Source organism: Ictalurus furcatus, chromosome 5 (assembly GCF_023375685.1).
Source record: "Ictalurus furcatus strain D&B chromosome 5, Billie_1.0, whole genome shotgun sequence".
NCBI lineage: Eukaryota > Metazoa > Chordata > Actinopteri > Siluriformes > Ictaluridae > Ictalurus > Ictalurus furcatus.
The window spans coordinates 30,064,928-30,087,219 of record NC_071259.1 but is presented as its reverse complement, the minus strand read 5'-3'; the positions used below and the strand labels follow the sequence as shown (position 1 = coordinate 30,087,219).

The 22,292-nt window shown below is 43.0% G+C and overlaps 1 protein-coding gene across 3 annotated transcripts in view; it reads left to right on the top strand.

Annotated features, from left to right (window-relative positions):
- The window catches only part of plxnb3 (plexin B3), a 115,132-nt gene that overhangs the window by 25,940 nt on the left and 66,900 nt on the right, over positions 1–22,292 (top strand). For 2 of the 3 annotated variants that reach the window (XM_053625689.1, XM_053625687.1), the window contains exon 1: positions 15,201–15,436. The exons of the other annotated variant lie outside the window; for it this stretch is intronic. The gene's annotated coding sequence lies outside the window, so the exon portion shown is untranslated. Of the gene's footprint in view, positions 1–15,200; positions 15,437–22,292 lie in introns of those variants that run through there. 3 annotated transcript variants of the gene reach the window in all.

Here is a 22,292-nt window from a genome sequence, read left to right as displayed (position 1 = left end):
CATCTTTTCTTTTTTTTTTCTTTTTTCTTTTTTTTTATGAGACGTAATAACAAAAGAAGCCGAGATATGTGTGTTCCTGAAATCCCAACGCGCCTGTGGGAATGCACACACACACACACACACACACACACACACACACATACTTCCACAGCATATTGGGTTCAACATATTAAGTATGTGGAGCATTAAGTATGGATTAACCGGGGGGAAAAATATGGAGACTAAAAGCAGTGTAGCCAGTCGTATCACTAAAACAGGATATTCACAGACTAATATTTCTCCCACATCCTCTCCGCCTTCGAATCTCCGCCTTCAGCCTAAAAGCACTTATTGCATATTCCTCTACAGTCAAAATTGTGTTCTGCGCTTCCTTCGACGTCCTGATACGATTGTAGTGCAGTGTGTTCTGTGTAAAATTGGATTCCTCTTGATTGATTAAGGAGCGGGTCGTGTGGCTCGATGTGCCGTAGGTTGTGGTAATAAAGACGGATATTTTTTTTCTCTCTCTCTCGCCCTGCTGCAATAAGAGCTGTGCGTTCGCAGCTTCCCATTGGCGCTTCTCGCATGGTGTGGGAGGATTTCTCTTTTTGCACTGCTTGTTTTGTTTCTGAGGTCAAACCTGTTAGATTGCACCCCACACACACACACACACACACACACACACACACACAGTAGAACCTGAAACCTCTGTCTCTTGCTTTTCACACGTTGATCATTGTTGTGAAGACCACAAGGTCTCGGGTTGCTCTGCAAACTTGTTTTCTTGCATCTCTACTGTTGCAGAAACAGTCCTTCTGTATAGTTTCTTCTATACATCGGCCAATCAGCACGGACGTTTTTATCCAGAGATGCTTTCAAACGTAGAACAGTGCGCTTTTTTTTCTCACTAATTCACTTTACCTGATATACAGCCGACACCATCCGTTTACGTACGGCTTGCGGAATCTGCGGAATCATTAAAATTGCATTTTGTTGTTTATTTAGTTCTGCCCTGAATAAGCTACGTCACATGACAGACGACTGCGTATAGTGCACAAGACACGGTAATAACCGAATTTATACGAATGAACCCGTTCGAAGGATTACATACGCTTTGTACCGAGCACTTCAGAAAAATCCTCCACGTCCTGCACGTTCTTCGGTTTTCCAGCGTCTTCTGCATATTTGATCCCTTTCCAACAGCGGCTGTATGATGCTGAGATCCGTCTTTTCACACCGAGGACGACCGAGGGAATCGTACACGACTGTTACAAAAGGTGCGAACGTTCACCGATTGCTCAAGAAGGCAACCCGATACGTTAAGAACCAGGGGGGTGTAAAGTTTTGAACAGGATGATCCGGGGGGGGGGTGTAAACTTTTGAGCAAGATGATCGGTGTAAGTTGTTATTGTTTTGCCTTCTGGGAAACATGTAACTACTGAAGGGCAGTACTAAATGGACCCCCCCCCCCCCCCCCAAAAAAAAAGATCTTTAAACAAAATAATAACAATTTATACCGATCGTCCTGTTCAAAAGTTTACACCCCCCTGGATCATCCTGTTCAAAAGCAAATTTTTTCTATTTTTAATTTCTCCTTTTTTTTCAGAATGCTAGATTTGCGAGTTCGATCAATAGATAGATACATTGATGGATAGATACACTAACCACCCACTCTATTATAGGAACATCTGTACACCTGCACATTCATGCGGTTATCTAATATCCCCAGTCATGTGGCAGAAATGCAGTGCATGATGATAGGTCAAGAGCTTCAGGCGATGTTCACGTTAAACATCAGAATGAAGAGAAAGTGCGATCTCTGTGACTTTAACCGTGGCATGGTTGCTGGTACCAGATGGGCTGCTTTGAGTATTTCAGAAAGTGCTGATCTCCTGGGATTTCACACACAAGCAGTCTCGAGATTTTACACAGAATTGTGCGAAAACAACTAACACTGAATACGTTTACACGGACAGCAGGAATCTAATTATTGACCTTATTCTGAATAAGACAATATTCTGATTAAGGTGTTTACATGAGTCGCTTTTAGAATACTCCTTTCATGTGCAGGTTTTACGTGTTATAGAACATAGAGTGATTAACAGCACACGTCATTACGTCACCGCGCCACGCCGTCCGACGTTCCCTCCAGAATTTCACGTATAGACGTAGAGTTCGTCTTCGTTATGGGACCGTATACAGTTTTGGGTGTTTTTATTTTTAATTTTACGAAAGCTTCAAGTGCGGTTAATTATTTGCCGTGCTGTACGTTCAAATAGACGACTGCTTGAAGCCGTGGGCTGCGTCCCAAACCGCGTACTTGCCTACTGTATAGTAGGTAAATAAATACATGTGTTTCACCTTCTATACAGTAGGTAAGTACGCGGTTTGGGACGCAGCCGTGCTCTCTTGTTTGCCGTCAAACGGTTGAGCGCTGCCGCGTGTGATCGTGTCCTGTCTCAAAACGCGGTGAAAACTCCCACACGACGTTAATAGTGTGATTAAGGTGTGTATGTGTCTGTAACACACGTCGATAACGCGACTAAAACAGGAGTACTCCACACGTCTTAATTCCATTTGTGTTTACTTCGAGTATGACTTTAGCCGGATCAAGGTAATCAATAATCTCTGTTTACATACTAGTTTCTTAATCAGAGTATCGTCTTAATCAGGTTCATATCGGATTATTATTCGTTTTCAAAAGTCTTCGTCTTGATCCGTTTACACTGAAACGCGAGCCCGGAGTTTTCAAACTAAAAACGGGGTCCTCGGCGTCTTCGAGTGGGTCAAAAACGCCGGAGTAGTGTAGACGACAGGCGTAACCGTACCAACAGTTAAAGTTTAAATGAAAACGCACTAGTGTAAACAGGCCCTAAGACGTTGGGCGGATTGAAAGGTCGTGAGTTCAAACCCCAGCACCGCCAAGCTGCCACTGTTGGTCCCCTTGAGCAAGGCCCTTAACCCTCAGCTGTGTTTTCTGATGTCACTTAACGATGATTTGACCAAAATTTAAGCTTACCTAATTCATATAAGGATAAGATAAGGATTTTTTATCATCTTACAAGTGTACCAATTCACACATTCTGTCTAATGGATCACAGCGTATGCTCCGTTGGCACGACACACTGTTTACGTACATTTATTTATTTGGCAGATGCTTTTATCCAATTATAGAGTTCAAGTGTAATGCTGGCATATGAGGGTGAAGAGCCTTTTACTTTCAGGGCCAAGAGTGTCTATCTGGCACTCGGGGGATTTGCTGGTGTTTATTAGGTCAGTGTGCTCTGGCCTTATCACAGCTCGTATAACGTTGCCGTTAGCACGGGTTCTGAACAACTCCCAGTGCTGAGCTTTCTTTTTTTTTTTAAATATATATTCTGTTAGCCTAGTGGTGTAATTTATCATCGGTGTTAATGTGCATGTGGATGTACGGGTGGAAAGTCGAAGTTGATAAGAAACTAAAAAATGCACCGTTGCCTTCCATGTTACCAAGAATCTGTCGTGAAGGATGTCCTGAATTGGAAATCTTTACAGTTACAACTTGTTACAAAGCACTGACACTGGAGACTCCTTCCATAAATGTAAGCTGCTACTTGTAACTGTTATTAATGTAGCAGGTTCTCAAGACGTGGAGGTGTGGAGGCGTGGTTTTCCCAGCCAGCTTCCGTCCGTCCATCCATCCATCCATCCGTCCATTTTCTGTACCGCTTATCCTACACATGGTTGTGGGAAGCCTGGTGCCTATCCCAGGGGACAACGCAGGGCACAATCGCACACACATTCACACATTACAGACAATTTTGAGATGCCAGTCAGCCTGCAGCACACGTCTTTGGACTGGTGGAGGAAACTTGGAGTGCCTGGAGGAAACCCGCGAAGCACGGGGAGAACATCCAAACTCCACACACACACAGGGCGGATATGGGAGTCGAACCCCCAAACCCTGGAGGTGCTAGGCAAACGTGCTAAGCGCCAAGCCACTGTGAACCCCCCCCCCCCCCCCAACCTTTTTCAACAAAGTTATTTTTTAAATGTTACCAATGAGAGACCGTGAGGCGGTTGCATTATTATTATTATTATTGGGATTACTGTTAATCGTTGTTACACGAAATGATTCTGAATTCATTATTATTGTTTACTTACGGTCCTGAGAATGCATTTGTTAGCTTTTTAATACACAAATTATGAACATCAGGTCACTGCACGTTTATCTCTCACGCGCACAAGGGAGCCGGATGAGAGGACGATGTAATCGGCTATCGGCGGTGATTAACACGTAATCGGCGCTAATCCTTGACAGGCGAAGATTTTGGGAGGGAAAATGGAGGGAAAAGTCATTTGAAACAGCTCATTTTAGACCAATTCATTTGAACCTTTTGATGACACGAACATAATTTAGCCGTCTCCGCCTTCTTCTCTGCTCAGGCTGGGTATTTCCACCAATCACGAGTGACCGTGGCACGTGACATGCTGGGATCTGACTGTGGAATTCTGGGTTTTGTAGTTTTTTTTTTTAAAGCCACGTCTAAACTAAATAAGCTTATAACCGTTTTAAATTCAGGTGCAAGGTGAGAGCGGGATGCGAAGAAGTCGAAAACCAGGGTGGACGATAAGGAACAGGTTGCCATGACGACCCTGCTTAACAGACTTGCACGTAGGGGTGAGGTGGAGTCATTTGACATAACCGAACATTCTACATCCTTTTAACACATTTAGTACCGCGCAACTATATAGTGGAGAGGGTCCTGGCCGCAGCCTGTAGAACAGGGCGGGGCTGCACTTTGGGGCGGGCCTCATGTGTCGCTCCGCCCATAACTGGTCTCATTGGTTAGTGGCAACGTGATGACGTCGACGCCTAACCCTAACCCCTAACTCTTATGGGCGGAGCGAAACATCTAGCCCCACCCAAAAGTTCAGCCCCGCCCTGTTCTGCAGGCTGCAGCAAGGTCTACTTGATATAGTGTGTAGACTCTATATATAGCGTCATGAACTATAATTCCAGAGTACGTATAGGTTCTGGTTCTGGTTCCTCTCTAGGTTTCTTCCTCAGGTCGTCTCGGGAGTTTTTCCTTTTCAGTGTCGCCTTTGGCTTGCTCATTAGAGATCCCAGTCTACGTCTGGATTTCTGTAAAGCTGCTGTGTGACGACATCTATTATTAAAAGCGCCATCTGAACAAAATGAAATGAAAGTCTATAAACCACTGACAGAATAGGAAAACGATCGGTTCTTACATTTCTGTGCATCGATACACAAAACAGACTTACACGATCAGACTCACGTCGGATTTTGCCTAAATAGAAATTATCGACACCATTGAACATACAGCTTCGGACTGGGGCTGTCAACGTCCTCTAAACGCCCTATTTAAATTCTATTTACTTATCAAATGAGCTTGAATATTAATGAGATCGTTGCAATATTAATGAGCCCATATTACTGCCATAGACGGAGTTCACCATGGAAGGTGAAATTCGGGCAGGTTATTTATTTACACTCTTCCGTTTGACATTTATCACACAATCCATCCATCCATCCATCCATCCATCTTCTATACTGCTTATCCTTCTTCAGGGTCACGGGGAACCTGGAACCTATCCCAGGGAGCATGGGGCACAAGGTGGGGTACACCCTGGACAGGGTGCCAATCCATCGCAGGGCACACAATCACATACACACTCACACACCCATTCATACACTACGGACACTTTGGACACGTCAATCAGCCTACCATGCGTGTCTTTGGACTGGGGGAGGAAACCGGGGTACCCGGAGGAAACCCCCGCAGCACGGGGAGAACATGCAAACTCCGCACACGCAGGGCCACGGTGGGAATCGAACCCCTGACCCTGGAGGTGTGAGGCGAACGTGCTAACCACTGAAAATGATATCATGTTTTTAAAAACAGAAAGTAGCAGGAAAAACATAATAATCCAAGGAATAAAGCACATGGTGGCATGTTGTTATAGGAAAATCATCAACAGCAGGGTGGTGTGATGAAGCGTTGTTACCGTGACCACGCAGAAGTTGATTATTTCCATACAAAAGCACGTCCTGAAGTGTTTTTTGAATTAAAAAAACGTCACGTCATACTTGATTATACATCTGTTTATGGTTACAGCGGATGCGCAAATGTTACCACTTCCTGTTATCACTTATTAATATCGTAACACTTAAAACATAGCAGCCATAAACAGGTTCTCAATCTGTTTGCTCTATTAATAAGACGGAGGAAACGCAGCTTATCACGTTATGAAGAAATCACAAAACACAGTGTCCTCTGTCCGTGTTGGAAAACCTAATGACCGTACCGAAGCGCTTACACGCGAGACTCCTTCCATAAATGTTACATAAATGGCTCCTTGCCTCTTTTTTTTTTTAAATCCATTTATGAGCCTACAGTATGTGGAGCGTCCATCATGCAAGTCTTTGTGATTGAGCTGTTACTATAGAAACGGTAGCGTATTAGAAAGTATAAACCTGTGATTAAAATTATTGTTCTTGAAAATGAATCAACACCTTCTGACCACTCTGAATCGAGAATTCAACAGTGCTGTGTGATATATATATATATATATATAAAACACTCATATATATATATAACAACATTCAGGGTAAAGATGAATCAGATCAAGAGGTGTTTAGAGGTTAAGGGTAGGTTAAGGACCTTTTTGCTCAAGAGGCCAAAAGTGGCTCTCTGCCAGTCCTCTGATTTGAACACACACTATTTTAGCATCTAGCAGTGAGGCTACAGCTTGCACGACCCCTCTACCACACCCTCCTCAACACTGCAGCGTTATCTAGCGAGTCAGAATCAGTTTTTAATATACGGCATATCACGATCTGTCAGTCACAGCCACAATATTTAATCATATGATCACAGTGTCATATCGAGTCCACGCTGTGCAGCTCAAACGCACCGTTAGCAGATCAGGCCCTTTTGTTCTATCGTCTAAGCGTTTAGTTACAGAGCGTGAAATCTTGCCGTATTTATTTCTCCGGCGTTTTCCCATCCTCAGGCCGACGAGACGCGCGCCGCCACGTCGGCCGACGCCGGCCCGAATCGAATCGGCCGACGAATTATTATTCCGCGCAGGCCTGCTTTCTGCCAGTCGCATATTTGGCTCAGCGTGTAAAAAGGAAACTCTGCAGCAGAGAGAGGTCAAAGGTCACACGCCGTCACAGTGGCTCCATTCAAAGCCCGACGAGAGCCATCCAAAACACGGGAAGGTCACGGCGCTTCCGTTAACACGCACACTGGTCATCTTTATCGAGTCCCGCTTTGATTTTGTAATGGGGCATGCGGCCTGCGCATTTTAACCGGCTGGTATTAATGGAGTGCACTGTGTAAGAGAGAGAGCGAGAGAGAGAGAGAGTGGAAAAAAAATGAGATGAATGAAGTGCTGGAGAGACACAGAGCGAGACCAAGCAGGAATGTGGAGTGTATTTGGGGTGTTCTGTGCTGCGGAGGAGGCTCTTTACATGCTGCCAGGGCACGAAACTGGGCACAATCAGTGTCTTTCAGTTTATGTTTCACACACACTCACTCGTTCACTTACAGGCCCACACGCTCTTTGATTCACACAGCTATAAACACACACACACACACACACAGACAGTCACACGTGCACTAGCAGAAGCACACAACCACACTAGCCATTAAGATCTTATCAAATTCATTTTTCCACTCTCTAACACGTCCACTCGCCTAGCGAGAGGCTCCTGTATGGCCAGCGGGCACTGAAGGAGAACTCCACAGTTCCTGGTTTGTTTCCACCGCACTGCAGGAAACCTGACCGAGGATTAAGGAACGAAGGTCTCAGTAGATCTTATATAAATTTGATCAAATTTCAAAGTTTTATGTACAAAAATCAGCACCGTGGATCAGGCGGTAGAGCGGGTCGTCCACTAACCGTAGGGTTGGCGGTTCGATTCCCGGCCCACGTGACTCCACATACCGAAGTGTCTTTGGGCGAGACGCTGAACCCCAAGTTGCTCCCGATGGCAAGCTAGCACCTTGCATGGCAGCTCTGCTAGCATTGGTGTGTGAGTGTGTGTGTGTGTGTGTGTGTGTGTGTGTGTGAATGTGTGAACGAGAACCAGTGTAAAGCGCTTTGGAACCTCTAAGGTTAAAAAAAGCGCTATATAAGTGCAGACCATTTACCAATGAGATTTTGTACCACAGTGCTTTTGAATTAACGCACTGATTCTGATCGGTCAGAAGGTGTTGACTCATTATCTATAACAGCAGCTCTGACAGTAGTTTAGATTCATGCGCAAATGTCTATAAGATATTTATAGAAGGAGTCTCCAGTGTCGGTGCTTTTTCTCAGAAACATGACATTGTATATTTATTTATTTATTTATTAATTTAGAGAGAAGCAAAAATAGATGCTGGTGAAAGAATGAATGTTTATAGCCGCTATATGTTATAAAAGAACCTTCCAGACTTCCGTAAGAATAAATGTAACTGTAAACGGATCAAAATCGGACGTGTCTTTATTGTCTTTTTGTCGTTGTTGTTGTTATAATGGCAAGTTGCCGTGGTGTAAGTGGAATAAAACACTTTAGGGTGCGTTGTTATAGGAAAATAATCAACTTCAGGGCGGTAGCGGTAAATCCGATTCGTACCAGGCTGCATCGCAGCACACCACCACACCCATCGCTGATTATTTTCCTGTAACCGCACATCTTATTGTGTTTAATCCTTACTTACAGAACCGTAGCTGACTCGGTGGTGGATTTGTTTTGTAATAACGTTAACTTGATGTTAACATTAGTTGAGCTAAGTAGTTAGCATACCTACTTTGGCTAAACTCATGTATTGTGTAATTAAAAGCATTATTTAAGTCATAAATATCAAATAGGATAGAAATTGTGGACCCGGTGACTCTTTTTTTTTATTTTAGTTTTTTATAAACACACACACACAAAAAAAAAAGATAAATGATGAATCTAAAGTAGTGTATTGATTTATTTTATTATAGACAAGTAAAAATCTTCAGTCAGAGCCCAGTCTGTACTGTAATGTGATAACAAAAATATTACACATGCACTGTTTTGCAGTTGTGTGTGTGTGTGTGTGTGCATATGTGTTATATTATTTTCCACCTTGATGTCTTGCATTGTGTTGTTTCTGAGAAATTGTCTCACTATACTGGATTATGTGAAGTCGTGGTTAAAGATGTAGAGCTTTTTTTTTTCTTCTTCAGATTTATAAAAGGCAAACCGCATGCTGCATGTAAGCAGAGCTCTCACCTCCCTAACCTCAAGAGGAAACTGATATTTGCTTCTGACTGCCTACTCTTTACTTCGCTCTTTTGTGTTTCCTTTTCTGTTCCCCTTAGATCTCACCACATAACATAATCAAATAGGCAAGTAAGTGTGTGTGTGTGTGTGTGTGTGTGTGTGAGTTGTTAATTGTTAAGCACCTTTGCCGTCTCCCTCCATAGTACTGTGCTTATTAAATATGAATGTGCCATGGATAAATGTACTGATGGATGGAGAGAATAATATATTTTGCTTGTACATATAGTGTACAGTATATTATATAGTATATACATGTACAGAGAGAGAGAGGGGAGTGAGAGAGAGAATTTATGGATTCAGTGAGAGAGTGAGTATATGCATATGATGGATGGATGCGTGCATGTATTAATATATGCCATAAAAGGCTGACTAGATGGATTGATGGATAAATTAAAGCATTGTTTAAGAATGACTGTATTGATGGAAGGATTGATGGATGAAATTAAGCATTGTTTAAGAGTGACTATATGGACGGATGGATGGATGGATGTGTGGATGGATGGATGTGTGGATGGATGGACTGATGGATGCAATAAAGCATGCTTTAAGAGTGACTATATGGATGGATTGATGGATGAAATAAAGCATGCTTTAAGAGTGACTATATGGATGGATGGATAGATGGATGGATAGATGAATGGATGGGGGTTAGATAGACGGATGGTTGGAGTGGATGGATGGATGGATGGGTGGGTGGGTTGGATGCATGTACTGGTGATTGGGTAGATGGATACATGTACAAGTGGTTGGATGGATTGATTGATGGATGTATGGATGGATGGATGGATGCATGCATGTACAGGTGGTTGGATGGATGGGTGGGTGGGTGGATGCATGTACAAGTGATTTGGTAGATGGATACATGTACAGGTGGTTGGATGGATGGATGGATGGATGTACAGGTGGTTGGATGGATAGATGAATGGATGGATGTACAGGTGGTTGGTTGGATGGATGGATGGATGGATGGGTGGGTGGATGCATGTACAGATGGTTGGATGGATGGATGTACAGGTGGTTGGATGGATGGATGCATGTACAAGTGATTGGGTAGATGGATACATGTACAGGTGGATGGGTGGGTGGATGCATATACAGGTGATTGGGTAGATGGATACATGTACAGGTGGTTGGATGGATGGATGGATGGATGGGTGGGTGGATACATGTACAAGTGATTGGGTAGATGGATACATGTACAGGTGGATGGATAGATGGATGGATGGGTGGGTGGATGCATGTACAGGTGGTTGGATGGATGGATGCATGTACAAGTGATTGGGTAGATAGATACATGTACAGGTGGATGGATGGATGGGTGGGTGGGTGGATGCATATACAGGTGATTGGGTAGATGGATACATGTACAGGTGGTTGGATGGATGGATAGATGGATGTACAGGTGGATGGATGGATGGATGGATGGGTGGGTGGGTGGATGCATGTACAGGTGATTGGGTAGATGGATACACGTACAGGTGGTTGGATGGATGGATAGATGGATGTACAGGTGGATGGATGGATGGATGGATGGGTGGGTGGGTGGATGCATGTACAGGTGATTGGGTAGATGGATACACGTACAGGTGGTTGGATGGATGGATAGATGGATGTACAGGTGGATGGATGGACGATTGGTTGGATGGATCGATCAATAAAGAGCAAATAAATGAATGGCTGAACAGATGGATGAATGTGTGTGGCGTGTGTTGTGTTTGTGTGTACTCTTTTGAATGTGTCCTTGGCCTCTGTGTGTGTGTGTGTGTGTGTGTGTGTGAGAGAGAGAGAGAAGGAGAAGAGTAACATCCTCCTAACAAATCCTCCATTGTTTGATTTTGCACTGGCTACACACACACACGCACACACACACACACACACACACACTCACACACACATGACCACACACACACACACACACACACACACACACACACACACACTGCTGGTCTATGGGTCTCTCTGCCAATTCTGCAAACATGTGCCACACACGCACACACACACACACACACACCCACACACACACACACACACACTGCTGCTATTCCTGACTCCTAATTGCTGTATTTTAAAAAAGACACAGTTTTAGTGAAAGGCAATTGCTATTAATTGAGAACAAGCCGATGTTATTTCCTGTAGCTCTGTGGCTTCTGTGTCCTTGTTCTCTCTCTCTCTCTCTCTCTCTCTCCCCCCCCCCCCCCACCTCTTCATTATTTCAGAGATGCGTACATTTTTGTTCCACCTGCCAATAATGGTTTCCTCCCTGCATCACACACATTTCCCCCCAATTACAGCATGTGACCCCTACACCCAACCCCCCCTCCCCCCACCCCACACACACACACACACACACACACACACACACACACACACACACACACACACACCCCTCCTCCACTCCTCCACCCGCCCGGCCATTCATTATCTCTACTCCTCACATTCAATCTGTCTCCAGCACACCTCCTATATTTCCCCTCTCTTTCTCCATCATTCCTTCTGCTTTTCACTCTCTTCTTCCATCTCTTTCTTTCTCTCCTTCCATCACCCTTTCTTTTGCTTTAGATTCTTTTCCTCCATCTCTTTCTCTTTCTCTCTCTCTCCTTCTCTTTCACCATCACTTTTGCTTTTCTTTTGGCTCACTTCTTTCATCTCTTTCTCAATCCCTCTCTTTCTCCATCACCCTTTCTTTTGCCTTTGGCTGTCTCCTTCTATTTCTCTTTCTCTCTTTCACCACCACACTTTCTCTACTTTTGGCTCTGTTTCTCCGTCTCTTTCTCTTTCTCCATCACACCTTCTTCTGCGTTAGGCCCTCTTTCTCTTTCTTTTCTCCATCATTCCTTTTTCTGCATTAAATACTTTTCTTCCACCTCTCTTTCTCTCTCTCTCTCCATCAGTCCTTCTTCTGCTTTTGGCTTTCTCCCTCCACATTTCCCTCCATTTTTCTCTCTCTCTTACTCCATCACCGCTGTTTTCTTCCCTCTTTTTTCCATTTATCTCTCTTTCTCCTTCCTCTTCCCACCCCACTCTTTCTCCATCTTCACTTTCTTTTCCATCCATCACTTCTTCTACACACTTTCTCTCTCCCTCAATGTTTCCTCTTTCCTTCCGTCTATACCTTACTCGTCCCTCTGTTCTCTAGCTTGCTTTCCGTCTCTTCCTCTCTCTGGTTCTTTCCCATCTCTCCTTCTTCTCTCCATCCCTTCCTCCATCTTTCTTTTGTCCCTTTCTTCTGTTTCTTTCGCTCTCTCAGTAGCTTCCTCTATTCCTCTCATCCGGCAGTCTCCTTTCATCCCTCTTCACCTCCTTCTCTCCTGTCTCTCTCCTTCTCATCTCTCCCATTTCTCACAGTCACTTTCTTTCACTTTTCCTTCCTTTCTTTCATTCAGCCCTTTCTTTTCTCAGTCTGTCCACCTGTCTCTACGTCCTCCACTTCAGCCATGTCTCTCTGCCTTCTTCGTCCTCCTCCTCTTCCTTGTCTGTCTGGAGGGTGTGATGGAGGCTCTTTGTGAGTGTGATTAATATTTTATGAGCAGTTTGATGAGGCTCTTCACTGCTGGCCAAACACTCCCAGCTGAGCTCGTCTTCCGTCTCCCACCAGGGAGCCGTCCAGTCCACTGCCCCTGTCACTCGCTCTCTCTCTCTGTCTCTGTCTCTGTCTCTATATACTCAATTGTGTCAGCTTTACATATAATCTACTCCCCCTTCCTCACTTACTGTCTCTCTCTCTCTCTCTCTCTCTAATTCTCTCTCTATCTCTCTCTCTCTCTCACTCACACACACACACACACACACACACACACAGAGGCAGTGGCAGGTTAACATGACTTCTTCATTTTGGACCCATTCCCTTTTTTCCATTAAAAACCTTTTAATGGAAATCCATATTTTGGTGTATTTTTTACATTTTTTTTTTTTTTACCTGTTTGTTTCCGAAAATTTGACATCGTGGGAAATTTGTCACAGCTGTGTCCCATTAGACAGACAGACGGTCCAAAGGGATGTGCAATAATCTATTAAATCCTACACGTTTTGGGTTCAACGCTGTTTCATGTCTAATGTCAAACCCGGGTTTAACGAAGGCAAGTAATGTGCCAAAAAACCATCTGCTTCCTCGAGCTGCGGCGTACAGGAGGAGGCACCAATGTGAGCGCAAGCCTAGGTTTACGTTCACACCTGAGATAAGGGAAATGAAATATGCTTCTATTAGACCACTGTGCTGTTGATAAATGAGTAATATATCTGTTACTGTACATAGTATGTAGCCTACAGTTTAATTCTAAACATGGGACTTGCACATTCCCATAATTATGTTACGTTAATATTATTGTTACATTATTAGAAAACAATTCTTCTTCTTCACGTTCTTCTTCTTCTTATTATTATTATTATTACTAGTAGTAGTAGTATTATAACCTAAGAGTAATTACTTCAAAGGCCCACAAATACAGTTATTTTTTTTTGGGTGGAGGGGGGTGTCTCCTACGTAACCCTGGCAACAATCCTCAGCGGGATAGATGAACAGAATCTGCTGTAGGTTATTGACCTTAACATTGAACACAGTGCGATAGGTGTGTTTTTTTTTTTTTTGCTCTGTTTGCCAAATCCTTATAAGCTGGTTGGCTTTATGTAGCAGATTTCATATAAGAAAAATGAGAAAAAGGGGCAAGGGTGTGGCTTCATGGACAACACAGGGTGAAATAAACATTATCTACTTTTCTATCATCATGATTTTGACCACTAGGTGTAAGCGATTATATATTCATCATGTGGTTATCCATTAAATATTCAGCACTACAATTACGCATTCAATACATTTTCAATACGCGAAGGCAACCTTGTGCTATGCGTGATTAGGTGTAGCCACCCACATCATGTCTAAAAAAAGATTGTAATTTTGTATTCTACATCATGTATATCACCCTCATGTCATCCTGCTAACTTTCAATATGTATACTGATGATGTATACTTAGAATTTAACCTCACTGTTCTTACTATGATGCATATCGTCTTATCTTAAAATTCAACACGCCACTCCTGGCCATAACTAGCTATGACGACACTGAGGTCCGGATCTCAGTTTCTTTCTTTCTTTCTTTCTTTAATTCTACCTCTTTAATTCTATAGATTCCAAGCATTTCCAGTTATCAAATTCAACATCAAAACTCTTTTATTAATAAAATTAAGTATTTTATTTATTAATAAAACAGTCTAACTGCAGTTCATGTGAGAATGGAAGGCCAATATTGTGAAGATCAGAACTTAGAAACTGATGTAGTACACATTTGGCACTGATATATCAACTACAACACATTTATGTAAAAATAATGATCCTGGTTACAGCCCTGATGCTGGAAATTTGAAATAAGCAGGAAAAATCAACTAAATAAAACAATACACACACACACACACACACACACACACACACACACACACATATATATATATATATATATATATATATATATATATATATATATATATATATATATATATATATACATACACACATACATGTACACACACACACACACACACACACATATATATATATATATACACACACACATATATGTACACACACACACACACACACACACACACACATATATATATATATATATATATATATATATATATATATATAAATTTTAATTTAATAAAAAAAATTTAACCTGAGGGGCGATGATAAGCATGAGCCTTTTAAATCACACACACACACACACACACACAATCAGTTTGCCATCAAAATCCAGAGAATTGTGTCAGTAATGAAAGTCAGGAACTCTCCCTGGAGAACAGTGGGCGTGTCTTTAGGCTTTAAATACACATGTTTGAGATAAGCACAATTGAGTGTCAATTTGCATACCCCGCCCCATTTCGTTGCTGAAATCTCCGCCCAGACGCACGAGGCTCGTCTCGGCTCGTCTTGCCTCGCGCTGCTCTTCTCGCTCTAATCCCAACCGCCGTTTGAAACGCACGAGCCCAGTTAACTCGCGCACGCGATGGGATTTCTGCGCTTTATAAGAGTTGGGAGTTTTCTCTCAAACGTTCTGGAGTTTTGAAAATAAAACAACAACAACAACAGCACAGACGTCACTCTTTGTCCTTCACGGGTGAAGGGAATGAAAACTCGGCGGTTCTGAAGAAATAAAGTAAGTAAGCAAAGCGCTATGCTCGAGCGGACTTCTCTTGTTGAAATTATTATCTGACTGTAAATAAACATGTTTAATAACATGGCGACGTTTGTGTGGCTTTAAAAATACGTCCCGAGACTCAAACGACTGCTTAGAGCCGAGTGAGGAAGTTTAAACAAGCGCGTCTGAGAAGGAGTTGAGAGTGTTTTCTTTGGTCATCTTGTTGCCATTAGTTACAGTATCTATGTTCCCTTAAAACCTGAAGTACAACATGACCCTTCATTCCTGTGCGGCTTTTCCTCCTCTTTTGTCTTTTTTTTTTTCTCCCCCTCTGAATGGAGGTTTGTTAGTTTTGTGTGTTAGTAAAAGCTTTTCCGGCTGCGTGCCGCCTATTCAGAGGCATTCAGGTGTGTCAGCTCCTTCTTTCCCCTTTAAATCAGCTCCCTGAAGCACCGCTAAAAGGAAGAGACACTGACTGATTGATTATTTTCAGACCATTCTCGTTTTAAACCGAGCGCGAGCTCCTCATCAGCAGCTGCACTGCTGCGTGCGCGTGTCCGCGCGTGTGCGTGCGTGTACGTGTGCGCGCTCGCCTGTGTGCGCGCGTGTAATTATATCGTACTGGGGACCAGATCTCCTCACAAGGACAGGGATGTCTCACGGTTTAGACCTTGTGGAAACACTTGGCTAATCCCTGCGGAAGAAATTAGTATCATTTCACATCATTTCAATAAAATTATTATTATTATTATTATTATTATTATTATTATTATTATTATTTTTAAAAAAGCCACTAATGGATTCTATTTTGGTTACTGGGGTTAAGACTAGGGTTAGATTTAGGTGAAGGTACAGTGTTAATTAGGTGTCAGGGGAAGGTCCTCACAAGGAAAGTGTTTGTGTGTGTGTGTGTGTGTGTGTGTGTGTGTGCTTTCCACTTGAGAAAGTGTGAAAAGGCAGAAGAGCTGTCAACTAATTCGAGAGCCTCTCCATGAACTAAGACGACCAAACATTTCACCAGGCTAATGGGCGGTTTGTTTTTTCCCCCCTTTGTTAGAAGATTTTCACCTCCTGTGATTTTTGTTTTCGGTAGAATTTCATTAAAAAAAAACCCCTTAATTCACATTTTAGTATCGTGTTCTTTTTAAAATGATTATTATTAACACTAATAGTCACTCTGTGAGTACACTAGTGCTTTGAGTCTTCTATTGTCAGATGCGTTCCCTACTTGTCTGTCTATAAAACCATATAGATTATATACATATAAAACCAGATGTGTGATTTTCATTTCCTTATTGCTTTTTGTTTCATTCACTTCTTTTTTTTTTTTTATATCCGCTCTGTGAGCATAAACCGTGCACTAAAGCCTTGGTGTTTTTCTTTGTTACATGCTTTGTCTCTTGCGACTTATATATACGTATATATAACATCTATAAACAAACGCAAGCCGATTTCTTCAGTAGTTCTCACTGTTTAGGAACGTTGTTCAGTTCGGTCGCGCTGTAAGCGTGAATAATTCACTATTGTTTGTTTTGTCCTTTGTTAGACGCGTTCCCTCGTTCTATCCAGGCTTTATTTCTTTATTCGTCGCTATTAATGTTCAACGTCCGTGCTGACGTTTAGTCAGTCCACGTGCATCGTTTATGACAAAAGTCGAAAGTATTTTTGATGCATGCAAGAAATCGTTTGAGACGGAGTTCGGACGGTCTGGGTTTTTGCGTGATTTTTTTTTTTGTGAACTGAAGTAAGAAGGCACAAACAGGAATAAAGCGAAAGCGTTAGACACTAATCAAAGTATTACTGGATATTTAATCATGCGTTTGTTCGGTCTCCTTCCCCGGGGGTTCGCTTGGTTATTTCTGCTGGTTATTGTATTAGTCTCCAGGGAGGTGTGGCTGCCCTGTCAGAGTAGCAGTTTGCCACGGTGAGAGCTGCCAGAAGTGGAATCTGAATCCACACACACACACACGCTGACACATGTGCACACACACTAACTCCCCCGTTCCTCTTTTCTTTCTCGTACGCCACCAATGCCCGGTCGTCTCTCTTACCCCCGCCCACACATCACACACAGATATTCCCTTCACTCTCGCCCACGCAATTATACACAACACACCCGCAATCCACATACGCGATGCATGCACACTGTCTTGTTATCACTCCATTGTTTGCCATCTCAAACGCCGCCTCCGTTCTCAGGAGCGCTGGGGTTTTCACCTAGCATTCAGCACGGGTCGTTCTGCTAATCTGCTTGTCACACAAACCCCAGGCCCCAAAAAAAAACCAGCCTCCGCTGTCACTCTTTCCTATTGCTAATTTGAAAAAGAAAATAAAAAAAAAAATCTCTTCAAAGAGAACCCTTTCCTCGTAAAGCATGAAACTCGTAAACGCGTCTGGGAGCGTTCAGCCCCGAGCGCCACATCAAACCCGTTCCGAACCGCAAGTCTGAGGCGGACGGCAATGACAACAACAAAAAAAAACCCCACACACAGCTGTTTTGCTTGTTTTCTGACATTAAAAACATCCATTACATGGATTAGTGAACAATGCCTACCAGACATCCACAATAACAAACTAATTACGGCTGTTTTGGATGCTTTCAAAGCCCAGGCCGGCGTTTCCAACAAAACACCATCAGCCTCGTTTCAGCCGTAGGACGGGCAGAGAGCCGGACGCATATCGAGAACGTTCTAGAGACTTTCGAATCTCACAGAGCATTATGTGGGTTATGGATTTTTTGGGGAAATGTTTGTCTTGTTTGTTCGGCGCGGACCTTAAAACATTTATAACATAGCTATTACAGCGTGTGGAGCACTTAGAGGGGCGTGGTTTCCCTCTGGGGAACACTTCAATGTTCTGTGTAGAACCCAATGAAGGAGATGGTGTTCACCACGTGGTCCGGGTGGGTCCTAATGCCCCGGTATAGTGACGGAGACACTATATTGTAAAAAAAAAAAAAACAGCACCGTCTTTCGGCTGAGACGTTAAACTGAGGTCCTGACTCTCTGTGGTCATTAAACATCCCGGCACACTTCTCGTATAACCCCGGCGTCCTGTCGAAATCCCCCCCATCGGCCCTCATCTATCACGGCCTCCTAATAATCTCCAGTGGTTATTTCATTAATAGCCTAGCGCTGTTCACTTCTTCAGTCTGATTGGTCAGAACGTGTTGATTGATTTTCTATAACAGCAGCTCTGACACTCATACAAACGATAGGGTTATGATATTAACGTGCTTATGGTTGCTATAGTAACAGCTTGCACATGGACCTGTATGGTGGACAATCTGTCTAATCTAAGACTAATAATAAACAGAAACGTTGTGTTGTTTAACGAATGGAAAATCGATGCCGGTGAGGGAGTGACGGTTAATAGCTGCTATAACGTAAGTGATGACAGGAACTAACTTTTAAAAAAAAAAAAAACACTTTATGTAACTATAAATGGTTAAAAAGCTTGATATGTTGTTAAAAACCGGCAATTGTAAGCGAATCGTTGTGATAGCGTGTGAATGAAAGACTTCACGGTTGACGTGAGGGTGGTAGCATCACACCAAGTTGTTGTGGATTATTTCAGTCTAAAACTACTTTTTAACATTTTAAGGGATTATTATTTAGTTACAAAGTGATATTTTGAATGATCTGATACATACACACACCCCAACAATCTGTATAGTTTGTTATATATATATATATATATATATATATATATATATATATATATATATATATATATAGTCTCTCCCATTTCCTTGAAAAAAGTTCATTAGCGGCACTAATCGCATTTCTTCTTTTAACAGCGGACGATATCCGACAGCTTCTAACACGCGTTCACTCCTCAGATGCTTTCACAGCAGTTGCAGAAAACATGCAGTGTATTGGATTGGACAGCGTTTCAAATCCAATCCGATATTTCAGGGTGAGATTGATACTCGGACCACTAGCGTGTGTGTGTGTATGTATAGATGACGGTGTTTGCGGCGCGTAAGTACGAGCTAATAAACCCGTCTGCTGGGATTGCAGTAGAGCGCTCCGTTTTATCAGGCTCCATCAAATAATTAACGTTGTAGCACGATGCACAGATGCTTGACAGGGAGGTGATGAAAGCTGATGTGCTGCATGCCGCACACGTGTGTGTGTGTGTGTGTGTGTGTGTGTGTGTGTGTGTGTGGGTGGGTGTGAAAGCGAGAGGAAGTGCGTCGGTGTGAAAACGGGAGCCGAGGTGATATCTAATGATCATAATCATATGGAAGGATGTCTTCAGATCTTCAGATCTTGTTCCTTTTTTTTTTTTTTTCTCTCTCTCTCTTCAGTGTAAGGGCTCACATTCAGGGCCTGACATTCAGCACCTAATCAAGATTAAGTGTGCTGCCTTATTGCCGGTAAATGTTAAGTCTTCGTTTTTTTTTTCTCTCACCCGACAGCACGACTACAATCTTTTTCCTTATCGCAGGGAGTTATTAGAATGCCATCCCAGCTCCCCGAGTGCCCATTAAGGGTCATTAGCATCAAAACGAGATGTCATCATCATATTTGTTTATTCTGCGAGGTGATAATTAGCCCGAGCGCGCTGTGATTGGTCGACAGCTTTGAACTGCAGCAAAAAAAAAAAAACAACAACATTTCGTTGGAAATTCCTGCAGGAGCAGAACCGCACTCTCTTCTAAACCGTGTTCAGTTCACAAACACACTCTCTCCCGTGCGCGCGCACACACACACACACACACACACTCGGCTCGAACCAGGGACTCGGTGGTATCAAATGTTGCAAGAAATATTTGAGCAGGAAGGATGAGGATAAAATGAACAAAGACGAGATTGCAGCAGTCAGGAAAAGATAACGTTGGGGTTGGGAGTTAGGAGACGGTGGGGAGTAAATAAGCAGGGAAACAGAGACAGAGAGACTTCCTCCTGTGATACATTAGGAAAACTGCACGTACTGTACTGTTTCGTGCTGATAAAATATTTATGAGGTTACATTGCAAATCTGGCTATTTTTCTATCTCCGCTTTCATTGCTGCGTCTATTCTTCAACCAACCAGGGATGGGGTTTTAAAAAAAAATGCTCTCTCTCGCTCTCTCTCTTTTTTTTTTTTTTTTTTTTTTCCCAGTTTTATACTAGTTGTAGACTTTCCAGAGTATCTGTTTCTCCACCCTTTCTCCCAGTCCGTGTTGAGTATGGTAATGAGCTTCTTCCATCACACTGAGGTGGTGATTAAACCCCAAGCACACCCAAAGCATACACTCTTCCTCCTTCTCTCTCTCTCTCTCTCTCTCTCTCTCTCTCTCTCTCACATACACACTTGGTATGCTGACACTCTCATGTTTGGCATCAAAGAGACTTGTAAATCCCACTCTTCCCCCTTTCACTCCCCCCTATCTCTCTCTCTCTCTCTCTCTCTCTCTCTCTCTCTCTTTCTTGCTCGCTTTCCTATAATCATCACTGGCTGTCTCTGGAATGAATTCATTGCCCGGAGATGTTCCTCCTTGCTGCGGCTGCTCTGTTTGTGTGTGTGTGTGTGTGTGTGTGTGTGTGTGTGTGTGTGTGTGTGTGTTATACGTGAAATTCTTTGTCTTCCTCTTCCAGCAGTTTTTCATGTTTTATTAGCAGGTGAAAATCCCCCGCTGCGTCTCACACACACACACACACACACGCTCGTGCGCGATACACACACGTACAACAGCGCTGCGTGCCCTCTGCCCCAAGAGCGTTATCGGAAAAACCCCAGGGCGAACGTGAGATTTGTTGCCGTTTAATGCGCCTTAACGCTTCTAAAACTTCTACATGTTTAAAATCTGTTGATTTAAAAAAAAAAAAAAAAAAAAAATTTTAATGTATTTTATGCTAATACAAAAATAAATAATCCCATCATGTGTCTGTCTGCTTTGGTATTTGTGCAGGGATCGGTATTTGACAGCTGACAGTAGGCGCTCTTATTGACTTGCGATTCCAGCCAGATGGGTGGGGTTCAAATGGCTCTTCAAATTCAACATGGTGCCCCTAAAAGCGTTCTTCCTTCACACACACACACACACACACACACACACATACACACACATACACACACACACGCGGAGAGAGAGAGAGTCACAGCTTTTAATTCCCTGGCTAGAAGTGATGTACAGGCTTTGTGTAGTGTCCTTCAGCTTTGTGTATGTGTCTCTAGGAACAGTGTCTGTATGGAGGGTTTAAAAAAAATAAAATAAATAAAAACAAGGAACCAATAGAACGTCGAAACCGCCTGAGCGATGTCATTATTAATTTCCGCATAGAAATGGGTTCGAACATTCACCCGAGTCTTTCAGTTATCACGCTGCGATGAAATTAGCGATGAAACGAACCTCTTCAATGTCCTAGCTTATTATTCAATTCTTCCCGAAGCACGTTATTCAGTAAACTGCTGCAGTTCCGTCAGTAATCGCCACGAAACTGACAGGAAAAAGTTTGCCGTTACGAGAGCGAGGAGCGTATCGTTTACTTATTAAAGAAGAATCGTTTTTTTTTTTTTTTTTAAATCCACTCGACGGCTCACAAACACGAAACGAACCCTAAACAGCAAGGAAGTTGTCCGTACGGTAAAACGCTGGAAACGGAAAACGTCTGTGTTTATTTGTGCCGCGCCGCGCCGTAAGAGACGTCTGCCGGACGAAAACAGCGAGCGTCGAGGATACGACATCTCGGACGTGGCTGTAATGTTATTCGGTGTTTGTCTGCCGTTGTTGCATGCTGTAGGATGTAGCCGTGAATGCTGTTAACCCCGCGAATGACATTATGTCTTGTTAGTGGAACCGTCGGTATTGAACCGTTGGCCGGTGCTGTTGAGTTTTCAGCTGCCAAAAATTTTAGTACTCTGTGCAGCCGAGAAAGGCTCTGC